This window comes from Zootermopsis nevadensis, unplaced genomic scaffold (assembly GCF_977971745.1).
Source record: "Zootermopsis nevadensis isolate Lab colony 2312 unplaced genomic scaffold, Znev_1.0 Znev_ptg000001l, whole genome shotgun sequence".
NCBI classification, from domain to species: Eukaryota; Metazoa; Arthropoda; class Insecta; order Blattodea; family Termopsidae; genus Zootermopsis; species Zootermopsis nevadensis.
Genome location: NW_028259133.1, coordinates 8,304,048 through 8,326,775, shown reverse-complemented (window position 1 = coordinate 8,326,775; position 22,728 = coordinate 8,304,048). Strand labels below are relative to the sequence as shown.

At 35.0% G+C, this 22,728-nt stretch overlaps 1 long non-coding RNA gene across 1 annotated transcript; it reads left to right on the top strand.

Annotated features, from left to right (window-relative positions):
- Window positions 1-12,695: 12,695 nt before the first annotated feature.
- LOC147875190 (uncharacterized) lies at window positions 12,696-16,241 on the top strand. The gene is made up of 3 exons (XR_015533553.1): window positions 12,696-13,111; window positions 13,591-13,658; window positions 13,806-16,241. It is a non-coding gene; the product is annotated as an uncharacterized LOC147875190 (long non-coding RNA).
- The last annotated feature ends 6,487 nt before the right edge of the window (window positions 16,242-22,728 follow it).

The window sequence follows — 22,728 nt, the reverse complement described above, 5'->3', positions numbered from 1 at the left end:
TACGATAGAATAATTTAAGGAACTAGCTCTTAAGGGTACAGTACCCATTTCTCTGGGGTTAATTAAATACGAATATTTATATTTAATACCTAAGACATTTCATGTGTGTTACTTTACTTTGCATGTTAAATATTTAATTTTTTGAATACCGTCACTATGGTTGCATTTGTAAAATCACTGTGTACATTAATTCGAGTCTCCAGTTAACTTCGTCTGTCGGTGTGAAGTCCTCTGGCCCAGGGCGGCGGATGGTGTGATGACGACCACGACGGTTGATGTAGAACCGCCTGTACGTATACTGAATGTATCCTGAGTGTATTCTTTTCCGGTATACCTTCAGTATACGTAACAGGAGGCCACACTGTGTTCTTCCGTGCGATGGCGACGTTTTCCAGCAGCAGCAAGGATACTGTCGAACCACTTTCTTCAAGGTCGAAAGGAGTAATAAGTAAATTTAACTATTATTATTATTATTATTATTATTATTATTATTATTATATAACTGTTTTAAGACTGTAGCCTTAAATATTATGAATAATTTTTTTTGGTGGACACCATTAAGGTCAGTTTAAAAAATTCTGTCTTGGCCATTCGTATTTCAAATAACAAAGATATATCAAATTCCCCTTTACTGATTCTCTAAAGGTTCATAATAATTTTATAAAGGCCTACACAATATTCCGAATGGTGACTCTACTCCCGTCTTCAGGTGACTGATTGTCATAATAAAATGCATTTCATGCAACAGACGGTGCCAACCACAGTGTTTCTTTCCACTGTAAAGAACTTCCGTAATTGATGTATGGGCCATAAACAGCATATAATTAACATAATCCCGATGTTACACCTACAAAAAGCGCAGTTATTGTTGTCAGTGAGTTTTATGTTTTTAGGTAAAGGAGACAATTAAGATAATGGTAAAGTTGTAAAACTAACAGATAATCAATACATATAACGTCAAAAAACCGACTTTAATCCTAAAATGGCACTTCTTATTATAATCGTAAATAGATGAATTTGAAAGAGAAAAATTACATTGAGTTACTGAACTTAATGAAGTAGAATTAATTCCATTCGTTTTTTCGTAACCGCAAGTAATGTAAATATTGTACTGAAAATGCCTTTAAGAAAATTAACCAATGTATATACCCAATTATGGAAACTGGTTCCTCTCCAAGGAAAATATATTGTTAAAGATTTTCTTATGATATTAACAAAAGTACCAGAACCTTTCTTTTTCTAAATGCACCCATAGTTAATGTTGTTCAAAATTTACACTTTAAGATTATTCCAGGCTTTCAGTAAACTCAGTAGGTCCAACAGAACACTAAACCCTTTACATTACTTACACTTTAACACAAAAGCTAGGCCTACATTCATCATATGATTGTTTATTAGTTCGTTAATGGAAATCCCATTTCTTTCGTCTTATAAACTAATAGTCAATTAGGAGCTGTAATTACGCGGATTCGGTTCCTGAAAGACTGATTTGCAATGTGTTTGCTTCAGTGAGTAATATTCGTCCTCAGGAATCTAGATGTATTAAGAGTTCAGAATATTTCACATAAAGGAGACAAACCGTTAGTAAGAGCAAATTTCACAACATTAAGTTATTACGTTTATCTCTAAAATGATCAAATGCTTTGTAATTATACATGTGTGTGAAATTAAGATGTGTAAGATTTAGAGCATATTTTTGTATAATATTAATCTTATAAAAACAAAATACTGAAAAATATAGATTTGGCTGCATCGACTGATTTCACCGCATTATCCTAGAAACCTGTACTTAAGGGCAATAATTTTATTGCCGTGAACCAACTTTTCCAACAGAAGACGCGATTTATTATTCTTTTATGGTGTTTTGCTTTATGAGCTTAACAACTGCAACACAAAAACTCACCCTAAAACATGGTTTAAAATATTGTGGACAACATACTCTCTACGTCCCAGTTACAGCTAAACTGAAAGGGTTAACTTCCTTTAAGACATTTTTAACCCTTTGAAGCAGAAACAAACTTTCTCTTCTATGGTTTTAGGTTGTTGCAGCAAAACCCATATTTTGTTCAGGAGAGGTTATGGTTAAAAATCGATGTGCACAGTTCCTCTGCAGTCTTATAAAGAGAAAGTTTTCAAAGCATAAAAAGGGGTACTAGAGAATTTTTTAAAAAGTCAGTAAGATGAAATTAAACTAGAGAGTGGAAAGGTAAAAAATTCTACCAATCAGAGAAGAGAATGTTTTCAAGAATTCTTCGAAACTAGAAAGTTTAGTGATACATTCAAACTTTCCTAGCGAACTTCAGTTGTCTCCGCTTGTTTGAATGCTTTGGATGTAAACTGAAGTACTGCAAGTGACTAATATATAATTGGCCACTTAAAGTGGGAGTGAAGTTTGTTTTAGAGAATCATTTTGCTGTGCATACTAGACAAACAAAGTGTGACTTCCATAATTACAGCTGCTACTGTTGGTGAGTTTCAATTTTTAAATGAATATATTACTCCTACATAATATGTGTGTTGGAATACTTTTATTACATCCATAACATATATGACTACATACTGTAATTTCACTCGTGTCTTATTAATTTGTGCAGTTGTAGTTCACTTGTCATTTTTAACTTCCTTTTTTCTTATGATAACAGAAAGTTACCTACCCAACATTTTACGTTCTTGTTTCATTAAGCACATCAAACGTACCAATTACGTATTTAATGTTATAATTCGTTTGTCAACCCTCAAAATCACATTTAATAAAGAACGATTACAAGACTTGGAAAATTTATGAGATGTAATTGCTCCTGTATTATCTACAATTAAGTAAGAAATAGTTATATGCTTTAAATTTAAAAGGCAGAGCTTTGTGTGTTATTAAGTTTTATGCCTGTAGAAGCCGGGTTTTATGCAATTCCATTAATGTAAATAATAATTTTGTACAGAATATATATATATATATATATATATATATATATATATATATATACACAAAAATTTTGTTTAGTGATAATAGAGAAATTAAAATTCGACGAACTGGTGTATGCAAGACGATTCATAATGAACATCAAAACATATAACTTCAATCAATGTTTATGTATTAAAGAATTTAATTAAGTGCTTACATACGAAACAAAGTGTCTTGAGATTATGAATCAACTTGCATACTGTTACTCGTATTTGCTTCTCCTTGAGTTCGGAATTTCCTCACCTAACGTCGACTGCAAAATGTGATAGTTGAAGTCTTCTAGTGCCACAAATGAAGCTTCAAAGGTAAGATTTGTAATTGTTTCTATATGATCGGTTAAATTACCCAGGATATTTAAATGAAATGAAAGCATGATATTTATAATTATGGTGTGCATCGAAATTTTAAGTAAATTAATTTGGAAGATGTGAAACTGTATTACCAATAAAGGAGTTGGATTCTACAGGCTTAATCTAAATGTATTTAAACCTGTATTTCTTTCGACATTTAATAATTAATAATAAATTGACAAATATATTTAGTTTCAAGGCTTCTATTAATTTCTTAAAAATTAAAAGATATGTTAGTAGTGCGTTTTCTAAAATATATTTTGTAAATAAATAGTATTAGATAAACTGGGATAAAATTTTAAATGTTTTAACCATAAATTTAATTAATTAGCTATACCTACCACGTCTTTTAACATACAATAACTCTGAAGGTTGCTAACAGACTGTTTTATGTGATTATCGGAATAAACAGCAAAAATTCCTCAATCAATTTATCTCCGTAAGAGAGTTGTGATTTTCTGCACATAGAAACTTAATTCCTGAACAACAATTAGATAGATTTGTGCTTCAAAGGAAAAACTAAACTGCATTCATATAATCTAAACACTCCCTCGTTTTAACAAAATGTCTTCAAAAGATACGTCACTTTCGCCGAAAATGGTCAGAAATCTGCATATGAAATTTGCACTGATGACGCATGTAACTGAAGGACTTCAATAATAATAAAAGATTTTAGCCTCTGAGATAAATGATCTCTTCCCAACTTAATTCACGATGTCTTATCAATCCTCTAAAGCAACTGCGTTTTTCTCACGAATTATATTGATGAGTTTCACATGATTCGCAGAATAAACGAACTTACGTAAGGAAGCAAGCTTAGAGATGGAAACTAAAATTTCAAATCATTATTGTCTATCTTCAATAACCGATCGATCTCAAGACTTACTAAGACATTCTTAATTTATTTAACAAACTCATTTAGATTACAAAGATTGTACAGCGTCCAATACTAAACGACAAAGATATAAATTATAATGTATGTGGACGTAAATGGTGGCTGCCTATTTTATTATACTATTCGACATATGCATTAAGAAACAAAGAAAAATCAGTATGAATACCAGTCTCTGTGGTTGAACCCGGGCCTGCCGATTAAAAAGCAGGAATTAATCATTCGACCATGGTAGCTCTTTGTGAAACGTCTAGCTATCAGACATTAACCAAACAGTAAATCTACCCTACTTCGACACGTGTTATACACGCATCAGTTCGCAGTCCACTGTTATCTTGAATCTATTACAATAAGAACGTATTGTAGTAACATATAACATGCAATGTTACATTTGCATATTCATTTACTTATATATCTCCAAAATGTTCTGCATTTGTTACAAACGAAGTAGATAACCCGTTAAAACGTGTGTGTATCTTGAAACAGATATTATGATCGCACATATCTGGTACAAACATGGAAAGTGACTGCTATTATTCATGTCTGGTGTGTTTAGAAGTAGAGGTAAAGCGTTAACATGAAGTGTGCAACCGTTCCATTTCACCTTTTTAATATGTTATTTCTATTTGTGAGTAGCAAGATTTTCTGTCCTATATTTTCCATGTCCCCAATTTTCCAACTATTCTTATCTCTATTCGTTTTTAACTTAATACTAAGTATTTTTGTGCGCTTATCTTCATCATGACTTCTACAACCCTAGAACCGTATAATACTTTTATCTATCACTCTTAAATAGCCCACTAATGAGAGGCCGAAATTAAGCATAGGTATTCTACAGCAATTATGAAACTTTTATAAAAACTCAGACATAGAACCACAGTACAGACAGCGAGAAGAGATTCCGCTTCTTAACAAACATATCTTGGAATAGTCATGCTGCTGCACTGGAATACATTCATTCCAACACACACAGCGTTCCTTTAAAATTTGAGAAAATAAATTTTCTCACAGTAATATTTATGGGTCTAACAGCGATTATTAGATTATAACGTATCTCTTTACGTAAAAAATCTTAAAAATGAGGGAATGCTCTTTTTTAATTACTGCCTTGACATAGCTGGTATTTTGTTAATTAAGATGTTTTTATAGGGATTCGAAACACACTTTACCTTCGCAATATTACCATCAACTAACTAACTCCATGCAATACAGTCCTATTCCAATAATTTCGTTTCGTTTTACGGAGAGCGAAAATTAGTTACCGTGTTTTAAAACAGTTCACCACTGGACCCTTTCGAGCACCAATTACATACAGTTCACGAGTTCAAGTTTTTCATTTAAGATCCATTTTAATATCATCCTCCCACCAATGCATATGGCTAGCAAACTGATATCTCTCTTCAAGTTTTCTAGAACAAATTTCTATGGATCTGTTTTACCTAAACGCACACAAAAACGCTTTTTAATTACAAAGTCAAATGCTTAATGCCGTTTAAGGAAATAATCACTGTTTACTCTAAGAATCAGACGAACCCAACGATACGGACAAAATGCACAGTTGCTGATTGTTAAATAAAATAGCTGATAAAATTTCTACATGTCAGATTACTCCTAAAAAGTGAGTTTTAATGAATGTGCATCAAATACAGATTCCTCAGATTTTGAGCCTGAAACACTATTAGGCTACATGATATCTTGTGATACTTAGAGTGCTTTCAGAAATGCACCTGCAGAATTTTTTTTAAATTTATGCGCGAACTTAAAGCTTCATCACCGTCAGAATCTAGACACCCTTTCGCATATTCCTGACGGGCTCAGATTACATAGAGTTTCACTAGGACAATAATTCCTAAACCAATAATTTCGCCTCTCAAAAGGTAGCACGTATAGTTATGCCCTGTTTTTAATACGCCGAAGTTTGAAGAACTTTCTTCAGTCTAATTACTGTACATTCAAATCAAAACGAAATCCACATTCCAGAGTCCTTCATAAGCCAATACAACGCTGACCTAGCAAGGAGCCCCCCCCCCCCACCTTAACGGAGCACAAAGTTTCATTACCGTGTTTACAAAACCCACCATGAGTCCCTGTCCTGAGCCAATTAAATCCAATTTTCAATCTCCATCACTGCTCTCCTTAGATTCATTTAAATAATATTCTCCTACCGACGCATATTTCTTCTGAGTAGTCTCGTTCAGACTTTACTACCGAAATTTTGTAAACTTTTCTCTTCTCACCCATACAAGCTATATGCACTGCCCATCTGATATTCTTAGTAATACACAGCAATGAATACAAATTATGGACATAATTATAAGTTTTTAAAGTTTGAACAGACCTAATAAATAATTATTGAAAATTTATACATTAAAAATTCATCTTAATCCAACATAGCTCATATTAGCTTATTATATATATATATATGTGAATACATTTTAGTTTATGAAAATTTCTCTACTCACTTGTCACGAGATATTTAATTTTTAAAGCCGAAGATCATATAAATAGTCAGGTTTATTGGGTTTTTAGACTTTGTCTATCGTCCAAGGTTAAAATGCACACGACGTTTCGAAAAGCGGATCCGTTTTCGTCTTCAGGTGTGTGGGGCAGGGGCACTTACTCTGTTTGGTCCGTTGTAAAGAGCTAATCTCTGTCACTGGATAAACGGTTAAAACATTCAATTTTTTAATGTCGGTTATGAAACAGTCTGACGTTTCCTTTGATTCTGCTTCAGACTTAAGTCAGAATTCTGAACAAGAATCTTGCATTTTTAGGAGAATATTCCTGGCAGTCATAGAGTACATGTAATGTGGTTCACAATGATTCTAGAATTTTGTGAGGCTATGTAGACCAAGCAGTTAATTATATTTCTGAAATCGACACAAATACATACGAATGTGGTTTATGATTAAATTTTGGAGCGGAATTATGGCAGAATCGGTTATTAAGCAGTTAGCAAACTGTCATCTAATACAGTCTTCTTTCAAAATTTTGAGGACCAGTACACAAAATATAATATCCAGTTGATTTATGTGGTGTGAAAATATATGTAAATTACAAGTGTTAAAGTGCGGAAAATATTTGCACCTGAGAAGAAATAAGTGAGGCAGAAGTTTCAGATCAGTAAGTAACTTGTACTTGTTATCTAATATCGTTGGAAGTTACTGAGATCTAGGAAGTAACGACTGGCTGGGAGTGTGACTAATCTGGAGGGAAAAAAAACAGACGAGGGAGCGAACACTGGGTAATCATGAGGTCAACACGGAATGGATCATAGGAATACAGATTGTGGAAATCGGAAATGAGTGGAACTGGTTGAGAATTACGTGGAATTTATGGTGTTATTATTAGTGTTAAACCTTTGGATTCCATACCATTAGCTAGTCAATCAATCGCTCTGATGGTGGAAGCAGTAAGTACTTCTGAAATGTCGATCTATTTACGAGACTACAAGGCGCAACATACCAGAAGGCAAAGACATTCGTCGAGGTGAGAAACTGAAATATCAGTGAGTTTTACGTTTAAATTTATGAGAAAAGGATCAACGTCTTATATTTCGGAAAAATTCTTGTTTGAATGTATGATGACCAAATATTAATTATTAAAATTCCACCGTAATCGTTTTATATCCCAGTGTTATATATGTTTCCATCAAATATTTAAATGTTCTGTGATGCCTCAGTTGATTTACATGAAATTCATTTGATACTCATCTTGAATTTCTAGCTCATGGGGACTCACTTAACAGTTAGTGTTCCATTTGATGCTAATAATAACTACAGATGAATAGCCGGTCTGTAGGGCATTTGCTATATCCTGACGAAACACCTTCCTGATACTGTACTGTCACACTTAATAATAATAATAATACTTTATAATAATAATAATATTCCAGGCTTATATAATGGCTTTGTTTTCAATTAAATTGTAAAATAAATCTACATTCTTTTTACGACTGTAGCCCAAATTCCTTTTTTTAGTTATATAGATACATTATACACTTTTCTAACCGTGCTAGAAAAATCCATTATCTTCTAAATGAGGTGCCGGTCTTGCAATATCACGCGTGAGAGACCCAAGGAACCTGCTTAAGTACGACACTCTTTGGAGTACACCGCAATTAAGTATGTGCTTTTACGTCACATCATTGTGATGATGTCAGCAGGGCATCCAAGATAATAAAAAATGCAACAATTGATCTATGGTAATTGTTGCAATAATGTGATCGAAGTTAATTATTTTAACAACGTGATGAAAGACGCGACAGACAGACATAGATGGGCCCTACAATGGCTTGGTTCATGCGAGCATTCTTAAATTTTCAGATTTCTTAGCGTACCGAAGACATCAAGACAGCTGTAACGAAGAGAGATACACTTACCTTAAATAAGTAAAAAATAATCTATAAATTCAAATTATCAAGGCACATGCATGCTTACATGATTGTACTTTCTGCAATCTATTTAATATTCCTGTAAATTCAATTCATTTCGTAATTCATACTTATGGAAATCCATAACTTCGGAATTCATAATTTTGACAAAGACCTTTTCTCTTAAACGTTCCACATCCACCTTTGTAGCAGGGTTTTGAATATAGAACATGGAGGTGGGAACCTGCTTTTCACAGCTGTATTCATTGGTTGGGATCCCTTGTTACTATGGTAACGGAAAGGCAGGGCCTAGGGACCATATTTCTTCCTTAATGGTAGTGGGGAGGGTTTGTTGCACAGTCAGATAATGGTGAGACGCCATGTTGGGGTAGGGAAAAGGATTTCGAGCTGTACATTGTATGGCGGGATAGCTGAAATGTAAGGAGAGGGAACGCCATTACAAATTGCTACAGATTCTTCTATATTCCGATTAAAATCTGTTGACCCACAGTTGAATTTTAAGGGAAGATCTTATGAAGAAGGTATTTCTGAATTCATGTTACCAGGAACAGAGAAACAACAACATGCTCAGTACACTTTTATTTTGGTTTTGTTGGCGACCGCACATGTGAACTGTTTTGCTGTAAGTAGCTGCTGAACACGTTCAGGGTAGCGTGAAAAGATTACAGTAGTGGTTTCAAGAAACTTACTTGCAATAAATAAGTTACACAGTCTGTTCCGTCATAATATTTAAGATTCTTATCACTCGTATGCCAAGGTTTATGGTGCACATGAGCTGATGATGCGAGCTGTAAAAACCCGCTACATAGATGTAAGAAATTTTTGTAGACTGTTACTGAGCCTAGAAACCATGGGAATAAAGGGCAATGTCAAATATCGACAATGGGTACGAATGTAGGTCATATATGTAGCAATTATAAACAAATAATGCTGGAAAAATGTTTCTTAGCAAATAAAGACATCTAGTCATCTCTCCTGAAAGGTTACTAAAGAGTGAAAATGTGACAGAAATGTACCGTTACAGAGTAAGCACACATTTGTATGAGTATGTGAATGGCGGTTTAATGGCACTGGTCATAAGTGTACGTTCTTTTCCCATAATACTTCAAATTTCAAAAAAGGACTGTATATATATATATATATATATATATATATATATATATATATGTTATATTTCAGTTATTAGTATGTGTCCAACGAAAACAGTATCTTCTTCTAGCAAGTACCTAAAAACAATAATTTCGCTGTAACTAACTTTTCTAAAATTTTAAATTCGCAGCCAAAAATTTGTTCTTTCGACAACTCTGTCAGGAACATACTTACGATTCACATTTTGTTTGGTGACGGTCATTAACGCGGCATCATACTGAGACGTAGAATAAATAAGAGTCTTTGTTTACTGAATAGGCCTATAAGGTTCTCACGCAGTTCTGTGAAAATCTGTTACTGCTCTTAAGTTATGAATCACAAGCTGCCTTTTCTTAGGCACCCTGTCTCCTTGGCATTCAGAATGTCCTTGTGGATATTTTCGTTGTTATGGATACGGATGAGTTGCTGTAATATCCAAGCTATTTTAAAAATTACAGATTTACATTAGAATATATGCAAAGTTTTAAGGAGACACATGACCGCTGTTTCTGTTCCTGACATAAAAGGCACTAGCCGTCAAGCTGAATGAAAGATTACGCTCTTCGTGCTATGAGAAAAACATTGCAATTAAGTTCTGATTGTGGCGGCCCCGGTAGAAAGAAATGCAATCCAGGATATGATGGCGCTTATGGTGAGGTGTGGCTTCATTTGGAGGGAGTCTGAAGTCTGAGAAAAGGCCGTCTGTTGTGTGTTGGAAGCGGTTGGCAAATGTTTTCATATTTGATTTACTTTATAAAAACCTTCATACATTTTGAAGATGGCTGTCTTCTGGGTTGTAGTAAGATGAGATCTGGTAAGAGTTTACGGACTTTTCATAGGTGCTTGCTGAGATCATCGCTCTGATGATGGAGGCAACATGTACCTCTGAAACGTAAGTAAACTTTACCAGACATCGTGGCGCTAAAACCCAGAAGGTAAGGCAGACTTCTTCACATCTCCATACCCGCCGTTGTGTGTACCTGAAATCGTACTTGGTAAATTTTATACTACTTTCAATGCGATTTACTGCAATAAACCGTTTTGCTCAGTACAAAATAAGTCGTATTTCTTTCATCTCTGACGGGTATACTATGCTAGTAATTTGATAGCTGTTAAACACTCTTGACTAAAATTTAACATCGACCAAATATTTATGCCGGATCCGGTTGTTGTTCAACTAATAGGAATCTAATACTTTGGAAAATTAAATCTTATTGTACGTAAGTTATATCTTTAAAACGATGTAAGTAATTTTAAGTTTTCTGATTTAGGCTACTTGGACTGATGTCATTGTGAGAACTGAAATAACAGCTACATCATCTGCAGCCAAATATCTGCAAAGAAACGCCTATGTGTAACAAACTTCTCCTTAGAAAAAAACCACGCAACACATTTCATGCAGATGCAGCACTAAATTATTTTAATATTCACAAGTCTCGTATGTAACTTCGCTTCCATCTGAAATTTCAAAACGTGTCTTCATGACAACGAAACAACCGTCGAAAACCACTGCGTCATTTAATATTTTCAAGTGCATGCTGTAATTTATGTAAAACCCAACCTTCTGTTGTGCAGAATTGTGGTTTAAGCAAAGAGACCGGCAGCCGGTGACAGAAATTGGGATGTGGCTAGAGTTGAGCAAATGGCACGGGAAATTTTGTGGCTCCAATTAATTAACTAGGCTGTAAGGACATTCACGCCATACGTCGGCAACCTCAACTTATTTTATAACACGCGACTCTATATAAGAACTGCCACTAATCCAACTGTCCCATGTTCAACTGATTTAACTTGCTTCTTTAGTGTCGTATTGTATTTCCTTTTGTGACACTGGAGCACTCCTCTACTTATAACAAGATCCGGAAATATGACAATTTGCTCTGTGCACTTGTGCCCTTAACTGCAGTGGTCGTCTACATACACGAGTACAATTAATAATTCAATTTGTTTGTATATACTCATAACAGTCTTGTGGCAATCACAAATCAGAATGTTTAAACTGATTAGAGACTAGTTAATTTCTCATTAGACAGGATCGTTCTTTCTGCCCTGAATGAACTTGGATAACTCTGTTTTATATATTAAGAATCATTGTTCAGAAAATTATCAGTCACTGAAAAAAATGGTAATATATTTAATATTCAAAGCAGCGTAACTTCTGCCTACCCAGCTTTTAAGCCCATTTTTCTGAATAAAATTCTAGATGGGACCCAAAACGTTCTTGTGCTTTTGCTTTCTTTAATATCACCGTCTAAAATTACTTCAGTTATGGCATTTTGTTTTTGAAGTCCTGCATAAAAATTCCAGGTATGGAAGAAGGACTAAATATTCACGTCCAGTGAGGTGTTATATAAGTATGGCTTTGTAAATTACATACCTTCTATGCTCTGTAGGAAACCATATTCTTTTGAATTGTATTATATGAATTAATTTGTTTTGCCGCTGATGATGACCTCTTGAGATCGAAACGATTTTAGCATTAGTGGCCTTTCAAGTGTAAAGAGTTATTTGTATGCATGATTTTATATTCCAACGCGCTGCATAGTAAGCAAGGTTTAAGTTTTCAAATATTTATGTTTGTAAAATAAGAGCTAACGAAGAGATCTGTTAGTCAATATTAGGTCTACTGTTTATAACTTCACCGTAATTGGAAGATATTATTAAAAATGTCAAACATGTCAAAGTACAGTAATATAATATGAATTGCATATTGTTTTTTTTTGTTGGAGTCAGGTAGGTTTATTTGTTGCACACAACAATAATTTAAGCAAAGGAACATTAATATTCTGAGCAGTTAAATTTAAAAATGTACGCCTTTCATTAATTAAGTTATTAGTATTAAAGTCGACTGTACGGCATCTAATATATGGCGACGAATATCGGAATTTACAAATTCATTACCTCACTTCCGTTTATTTCTACTAGAACAGGAGAGAGAGAGGGAGTAATCGGTTCTCTGGTGAGTGTCGTGCTCAATGCTAGGTTATGAGACAGTTGCTCATTTCAAGAAGCGAAATTTAAGCAGCTGAACTACTTCAGGCAGCCAGCTGCTCCGTGCTATAACACCAATTTATTTCTTGTGAAGAAACAAGCTTTCCTAACAATGTGTCCTGGTTTTGACGCAGACCGGAGTACTAATATACGTTCGATATTTGAATACGTCCAGCGAGTATAGAGAATGCTAAACTACGGCACAGCTGTGACATTATATGAACTTGCGGAACACGACCGACAGAACCGTGATGTGACACGGGCAGTATATTAGAGGCCCACTGGAGAGGAATGACTTTCACTTCGTAAGAATTCCCAGAGCATTTATACATGACAAGGTTAGTCCCGGAGAACATAAACAACTTTCGAGTTTCCCGCGTTCCTCAAATAATCCACAGGTAAGAAAAACAACACAGGGCATTTAAAATAATCACAACTGCCGGTGAATATAAATAACTTAGTTAAAATGAATCGATATCAAATTGGATTTTGTACATTGACTCAGAGCAAATGTAAACATTTATGAAATTAGTAACTTTAGCAGTTGTAACACGACAATTCGATACGTACGTTTACTTACACAATCCATGAAACTGTGAGTTTGCTATTCGAAAAGTTACACCGCACATGACGTTTGTTTAAAGGAACACGAGGAAAGAACAATTTTTGTGGCCTAAACGTTTCTCTGTTTACTTGCTATAATGCTTCTTTTTCATCTATAATAAGACATGGCGCGTTTTCCGCTAAAATTTCTTAAGTATGTGTTTACTTAGATTACTAGCAGATTTATTTTTCAAATATTTTTTAAACAATGCAGACCAGGAATGTAGAAATAATTAAATTCAATTTTGTTTATTTATTTATTTGTGTTTCACAGCAACAGAAAAACCAATCACAGGCAAGCAATGGAACAGAAGCAAAGTACGATTAACAGAGTAAAACACGGTAAGAAGTACAGAAAACAAATAAAACCAGGACACAGATATAAAAACTACAAATCCTGTGAAAAAAGAACAAGAATAGTCTATATTAATTAAGCAGTGCTTGAAGGATTGAAAAATGTCAGTTAGTGAAACATAATTTTTGTTGCAGAGGAATTCTTTGGAAACAAAAACACAATTATCTGAGGGGCTGACATCCAGGAGATGGCGTATATTAAAGTAGAGTAGTGTCTAATAATACTTGCTGATATCCGTACTCTAGCAAATTTTATAATGGAAGGCAATCAGTTTTATTCTCTAAGAGCATAATGAAGAGATGAAAACGTAATCAAGGCAGGGGACTTCGAATTCATAAAGACAACAAAAGTCTATACCAGTCTTGACTATAGAATCAATTTAGTCAACGAAGAAATGAAATGCAGAACCAATCATGGAATTAATTGATAATTACCAAGTTTTCTGGAAAATTCACGTTTTCTAAAGCCCCGCTCAACGTAATGGGCAATAAACATAGATCTTTCGTGAGGCCCTACAAACACTGGCATGGGACCGTAACAGGCAACTGGGCATAACACGTAGAAGGCTGATAATGATGATGATAATGATCGTAAATGCTCACCTTCTAGGGAAAAACAAAAGACAGAAGGCTCCTATTTGAAAAATATGTGTCACCCACAATATAAAGTAATGTAAAAATTATAAACTTAATTTTGTTTGTGTTTGTGTGTGTATGTTTGCAGGAATCAAAGTATCTCTACTTTAAACAAACAGTATTCAGGCATTTCAAGGAATTAGGTAGTGGAATTCCAATGTTGATGTCCGAGGCTTTCCGTTTCATTTGTTCATAAACCATACATCCATACAAAAATAGAGTGTGTCTGAACATTCTTCAAAGGCCTATAGTTTGACGTCATATCCCTAAATACAGCAGTCTGTAGCGTGGCACACACGCTCGTACACTTCGTATGTGTTTATAGAGGCAGTTACATATACTTAGAGCCGGGACGCGCACTTTACACGCTATGGAATGGCGTTGCTGTGGACATTCAACAGAACCGTCTGCAATCAACAAGGACACAAAGACGTATGAGTAAGGCCACAGTGGACTCTTGCTTGTTTTCATAATACGCTACTGTATTGCACGCAACAATACTCTATATGGGCTGCTTACGTGTCGAGGAATTGGCTGAAAGAAGGACATGCAGTCATTGTCTAAAAGACTTGAAGATTTATGCCTTCTGGGTTGTTGAGCTGTGTAGTCTGGTCGATGTTAACCAACGTTTCAGAGGTCATACTGTCTCCATCATCAGGGCGATGAATCGCCCTGATGACGGAGGCAACAACCCAGAAGACAGAAATCTTCATACACACCGCTGTGAATACCTCAAATCTTACGTCTAAAAGACTTGCATGAGAGATTGTCTCGTGTTATGAGGTTATGATTATGTTGATTAGATGATTTACCTCCGTTTTGTATGATCAGAAGTAAAAGCTCTGAAGTCACATTAAATACGCATTACTGAAATTCCATAGGACTGTCGCAGTTTTTCCAAATTTACTTTAGGTCAAAAGCTTATGAAGACCTTGCCTTACAGAATGACTTTCGGTAAGTCTACCTGGGCATACATCTATCATAGGCTAAGAAATGTGCTTGAACGCTAAAGCCGTTTTTAAAAAGTAATTTTCTCATTAAATATATTTTAAATTATGAACTTAACTGTTATAGATTATTGGTAACTTTGTTTACCACTTTTATATTCAACATTTTTCTTGCTATGTTTATTTAAATGTTTAGTTTTTAACACCAATTTAATGAAAATTATATTATATGTTTTGTCTTAATAAATATCCATAAACGTTATTCATTAATATCAGGTAGTTAACTTCTCAACCCAATGTTTTAAAAGAAGCTATTTTAAGATAAATGTGAGGGGAACTGTTTGATTTACAGTCAATGTAGTGGCCACGCCTCTAACCACGCTACTACCGTTCAACCACTACCTGATTTAACAATCCAGTGATTCGGCATGTCACCCTCACAGGGAATTTATGTGTTATATTTAATTATCGGAATAACAGCGAAAGGTTTCATCAACATTTTTAACCCTATTAAGTCCAGTGGCAATTAAATGTACCACAATATTTAAAGCTAAATAAATGTGCCATTTGTACTTATGTCTCTTGTATGACACTCGTTGTAAAATTACAGTTTTATCGTTGTAATGGCGAAGTTTGTGTTTTCTTTGCGGTGCGGACTGAATTCTTAAATATTGTTCTGAAAAGAATCGGTTTCAAGGTGCTAAAAGACTTTTCCCCAACAATTATACCCATCTTGTATGTTTCCTTGGAGATAGGAAACAAAAATGAAATTATATTCAAAATAGCTTTGTCGTCTAAAGGGCAAAAATAGCATACATGACATAAATAAACATAGGTCTATTGTCGTATGGAAGTCCTAAAATGATGCATTTTATGTCAGTCACTATAATTCAGTGTAAATGTGCATATAAGCATACCTACCATAAGTTGTTAGCAGACTGCAACAAAGTATGGTGGAGATGTACAGACAACCAGTAGCTGTGGAGAAATAAAGAGTACGGAAACAGAACAGTTTCAAACGAAACACGCATTAAATGCATGGGGACAGAATCCAGACGCAGAACCTGATACTTTCTCAGTTGGTCAAGAAACTTTCTCATCAATTATATGCAGACGAGGAGGTATTATCAGATAAACATAAATCTGTATCTGGACCACATTCTGAGGTCGATGAATCAGTTCACTTAAATACTTTTTTAACATCTGCGCCAAAGCCTACCAAGTGGTCTCTTACCTCCAGCTTTTGCACCTAAAACACTGCGTGCATTTCTCATCTCTATCGTGCGCATAGTTGATCACAAAGAGCACCATTATGAAGCTGATTATCCCATCTCACATTTTAATAAATTAAATCATATAGCGGATGTTTAAAAAAAAGAATCTGATAAAAATTTAAGCGAAAATAATTTCAAATATAGAAATTATAAGCAGTTTTTTTTCGAAATTCTTACGTGTTCACATTTGAAGCCTCATATGCAATTATTTATTCGAATTCTTATCCTACATCAGTTCACCAAAATACATTTTTAAAAATATAATTCTTAAAATATCCGAATGCAAATTGCACATAAATTAAATTTTATATTTTTAAACAAACGAAAAAACACTGCAAGCGTTCAACTTTGATAAAACAAACACAAATATATCAGTAATTCTTTGTTTATTTAACGACACACATGCGCAGGAATTTCATTAACACAGTGATTGTTCAGAACAAAGTCTGTGTGTGTCCAAGCCTTCATTCGCTTGTTGCACTGGCCACCATGCAAGACACCTAACATCACGTAACCACAGATCAAAAGGACGCAGGAAATGGGTACGTGTTTCACATAAGAAAACAGTACACCCTTTCATGTAACCATGGTTGCATGCTCCACGCTTATATGCATTCATCTGAAGTTATTATTCTTTCTTAAAGATTTGCTTCAACTGCTTATTGTAAACAATAACTACAAGGAAACAAAAGATTCAAGAAGTTTTGTTGCATGTTCATACGAAGCTGTGTGATTTATGAGATGGTAATAAAATTTCATTTGCTGATCGAAGAAAATGAGTAAGGTCAACTATGAAACTGGACTTGCGTATGTTCCTGCTTACAATTCGAAAATTCTGGATAAACAGAGAGCCTATTTGAAATATCAGTGCCACATTCTCACAGGAAAAAAAAAATATTTGTGAAGACAATGTGTAGTTAGATGATAATTTTAAATTTATGCCTGGGGAAAGACTGTATTTTTATGTTTTTTACGATAACATATATGATGCTGTGACAACTGTAAAAATTACAGTAGGTTTTCACTGTTCAATGAAAAATGAGAGAACAGCTATAAATGAGACATACAAAGATGATACGAGATCGTCCGTAAAGGTTCGCCCTTGCTTCTGTAGATGACGATATACAACAATTTTTCCAAGACGGGAGACTTGAGGCACATCTCACAATGGATTTCTCTATTACATTGATTTTTGTGACTCATTTCGAAACATGTTAAATGTTGTTATTGGTCTTCTGTTTTAAAACGCCTTGTGGAATTTTGGGTAGATAATAATGTTTCGGAAAAGCATTACTGTCTCCATCTTGTGTGTGTTCCTTGACTTGGACTCAAAATACAAACGGTAGTGGCCGATGAATTGAATAAGCGGTCTCGGACAGCAGAAAAGGGCTATTCATTTACCACGGTGGTTGAGCGTGTGGAAAATTGATTCGGAATAAAAGAGAATTCTATACTTATACATTCCTTGTCTCTTTATACACATGCCCAGCCGATCATAGCGTCATACATTTAGGCTTTAATCTCCCAACATTACTGGCAACCCGTATAAAGCACTATATGCCCTGCTTTTTAAAATGTTGACAACACCATCCGTATTAACATTATTATTATTTTTGCTATAATTATTATTTTATATTCCTGTATTCACTATGTAATTGACTTTTGTAGCTGTTGATTTAGCACGCTAAAATAAATAACTGGAATAAATTATTTTTAAACCATTTTTGGATTGTGATAAGCTAATTGTATACTGAGAGAAATGTGGCCAAACTTAGCGTCTTTGGAAATAGTTTTTCATCACTAACACGTTCTGAAGCCATGGTAACAACAAAGCCTTATATACAATGTAAACATAGGAGATTTCCGTGGAGTCAAAGCGGGCCAGAGTATACAGATCTCTCAGTTTGGAACTCAGGCCTGAGAATATAAACAGAAACACAGAAATAGTATTATAGTGGATTATACCAACTATACCTTACTGAATTTTACTTTTAGTTGGTATCAAGACGGCTGATGAAGAATTACTATAAATGTAAAACATTAGACGTTGTCCCGTAATGCCGAAATGGCGCATAGGTTGCGGAATATAGCACATCTCCCCACTCAGATTTGTTTTGTGTCATCTGTGAATGGGGTATATTTAATTTCGTAGTCTCATAATAGATGTGACTAGAACATTTTAGTGCAAGACTGCATTTGAGAATTATTAATCTTGTAAAGAATAGGATCATGTAAAGACTATTTAAAAATTCAATTACTTAAAACAATTACTTATGTACAGAAATAATAGCTTTAAACACTTTGCTGGCAAAATGAGGAGTTAGTACATGACACACGCTAAGTAAATAAATACTTGTTACTGGTCAGAACATTCCTAACAGCGATATATTATATTCGTAGCCTTTTTCTGTTAAGTTATAACAGAAAACCGCTTCACCATTGTCTTGACAAAATTAATCCAAATGTTTTTACGCTGCAGTCACAGTCCCTGAAACGATTAGCTTGTTTCCGAATTCTTTCGCTTTCAGCGTTGTCAAAATTATGTCATCACGGAGTTTTCACCGTTCATACGTGTTTATTGCGAAGACGAGTTACTGGTGAGAGTTACAAGCGCTTCGGTATTCGGATCGCGTAAATACGCTTCAAAATAAGTAGTAGTAACAAATTGGTCTACTGACCTGCATTAACATCACTTAAGAACGGCCTGTTTCTGCTCAGACATTCCTTTCGTCCTACAATCTTTTAATGGCTCTGTCAGTAAAGTGACCGTTTAAGGACAGGACGAATGTTGATTGATTGTCAAAAAGGGTAGGGTTTTTTCTCTTCGTCATCGTGTTAAGAACTGCTCTGGGGCTCACCCAGCGAACACCGAGGGAAAACGGGGCGAAGTGTGAAGGTATCCTTTCACCTTCGTCTATTGCAGAGGTTAAGAATGTTGTTTAAGAAAGTTGGGAGATATACGTCCAGAACCACTTACATCTTCATGACATCGGGATTAATTAGTGTTCTAGGTGTTGTAAGTATAGTACTTTAATTTGAATACGCGTATGAACGTATTTGGTGAACATATTGAAACAAATATTTTACAAAGACTATTCACTTTTTTCTGTTCTGTAAGTTAAATTTTTAGTTACTACAAAAATTTCTCGTTTCTTCTGTGATAGGAATCGTGTGCACTGCTCTTTTATAGAGAAATTCAATGCCAGCATCTATTACTCTCTTCCTTTCTCTGCCGAAATTTGAATGCTATAAAAAGAGACGGAAAACATAATGGTTTGTAGCACACATTAACTTTAATCTTCAGTTTATCGCACACAAAATTCTTTTGCCAGTGTTCTCAGTTTTTTCCACCTATTATGTAGTTGCTAGGCAACCTTAATGAAGACGAGGTGTAGGTCTATATTCACAGTTATTTCGTAATCGACAACCGTTTAACAGATAACACCAGATAACAAGTAATTCGTCAACGGCTTTCTGTGCTTTTTATTTTAAGACTAGTGGCGATGGTCAGAACAGAACCGGATTCTCTTGAGGGTCTACCACTAATGGTATTAGACAGACTGGAGCTGAAAGGGAATTTCTAAGTAAGTGGTATTTTACTAGAACTGTTCAAGAATAAACTGCTGGTATTTGATTAATCTTTTGTTTTACGCTTTTTTGTCAATTCTACACCGATTTCAGATTTCAGATTAGGTTATTGCGCCGTTTAGTCTGGTAGATTTCTACCAACGTGTCAGAGGTCATAGTGTCTCCGTCATCAGACAATATGACCTCTGAAACGTTGGTGGAAATCTACCATACTACACGGCGCAATAACCCAGAAGACAGCAAACTTCAGACTCACTGCTGTGATAACCTCAAATCCTACAATTTCAGATTGTCTATGATAAAATGTCATGCCTTTAATCCGGCTTTATCCACTCGTTCAGAGATCGACTACCCGGGCAGTTTCCTTGTGCTTCTTTTTAATACTTCCAAGAAGATTCTGAAAAGTAACTTAAAAGAGGTCATGACCTCCTTATTCCACATCCATATCATTTCCTTCATTCCAATTTATTCCGCCATTCTACGCTACACGCAGTCGAAGAAGCGTTACATGCCATTAACCAGCGTTGTTGCGACGTCGTTAAATAACAAAATAAATAACCAGACTCTTAATGAAGTTATTTGTCTGAAAATTACGATGTTAGATTGCGAAAAGTGGTCGACTGAATGTAGGCATATAACAAAAGAGGGGAATAGAACCGATGAATGGATCTGATACAAATGATTTCAATAACCGAAGTTATTGCGTGAAGAACAGAAAGACAAAAATAAAAGAAAAACATGCGAACGATTAGTATGCCTTCGTAGACTTCCGATTATTTCTTAATTGCAGCAGACAGCGGAATATTAGTGGATATATTAAGTCTACAACTCAAACTACATAGTGAGATTTTCTTCGATTATCATCTTGAATTCGATTATGTATTTGAAATTGGTTTCCTCCTCAACAAAATTGCTTATGAGTTTTGTATGAGGCTTGTGTATAAGAACCTTGAAGTTCACTTATGAACCGGCCCCAGGCTTGGGGATTCAAGGATACTAATTACGAGGCAGAAATGGCAACCGCTACACCACCCTGAGCGGGCGTCATATCTTATCTCATTAACATATGATAATGCAAGAGTGAATCATCCACGACACCTTCCTACATGTCTGAAAAAACACTCCGACCGAACCAATAAATGAGCATATCAAATTAAATATTCAGACCGCATGTTACAAACATAAGGTGGCTCAGAAGTTGTGTCTAAAATTACATATTTTGTAGGCACCATAAAGGCAAATTGCTACTGAATACATACCTTTGTACTAATAGTTTAAATAAATTAAATAACTCAAGTCATTTAGACTAACATGAGAACAAAATATGCAAAACATACATGGCACTAGATCACAGAATTAACATAATTAGAATGATAACGCACAGTTGGTCAAAGGTGTGAATGGTCGAGGAGAGAAAGGGGAAAAATGAATATAAATTTATTGAGTGAAATTAATATCTAATATATTGATAGAATCACAATTATTCTACTATGTGATTAAGGGAAACAATCTTTGTTTCAAATATATGGAGGTCCCTGAAGACGACATTAGCAGCTGATGCGCATCTAGCAGGAGGACTGTATTTAATCGAAGGGCTAAAACAGAACATAGAAAAATCTCTGAGATTCTGAGTAGGAATTTGGAGATCGACAGCTTCCAGAAGGGAAGGACAGCATTTAAAACCGCGGTAAGTCTGCGCAAGGAACAGTGCATCAATACAATGCCTTCTCTTAAGCAGGGTCTGGAGTTTTAAATACTCTAAACAGAGGTTCCCAAAGTGTGGGGCGCGCCACCTGGAGGGGGGCGTGTTGATTGTATGAAAAACTTCCTTAACGAAATATGGAGAAATTTTTTTAAAATCCTTTGCTTGGTTGGGGCAGTTTAGTTGTCTTACAGTGCTGTATACTCATAGCTAAATTTTATGTCAAAACTCTTTGCTTGCACTTGTTCTGGAAGGGGGGACGTGAAATTTATGAAATTTTTTTAAGGGGGGCGCAAGGTATAAAAGTTTGGGAACCTCTGCTCTAAAGCATAAGCGAAGCTGTAATGCACATGGGGGAGGAGACGATTATATCAAGGGTTTGAAAACGTTTGCTGGATGCGTTCCAATTTCCTGGCATTAGTATTCCAAAACGACCGAGGCGTACTCGAACTTCGATCTAACTAAGGTTACATATAACATATACAGGAAATCGAGAGAAAAGAATGAAAATGTTAAATTCTAAACAAGACTCAACTTAATACATTGCGAAAATATGTAGTCAAAATGGTTGTGACATCGAAGTTTAGTGGTTATTCCTGACAATGAAATTACTCTCGTTGTACTAATGTTGAGTTTCATGAAGTTAACACTGCAGCAACCATGTACAGAGTCAATGTCAGTTTGAAGTTGATTGCAGTCGTTAAGCTGTACCACATTTAGATCTGTTACGAGTAAGACTTAATGCCCTGCCCATGACCCACATCGCACATTATTATTGGATTTAGAACCTTTAATTATAAACACTTCCTGTTGTTTTCTGCGGTTGTAAATCCTGGTATAGGAAAGAACACAAATCGAAAGTGGTTGAAACGGAAATGGTAAGGGAAAGAGCAGGAAACAATAAGTCGGAA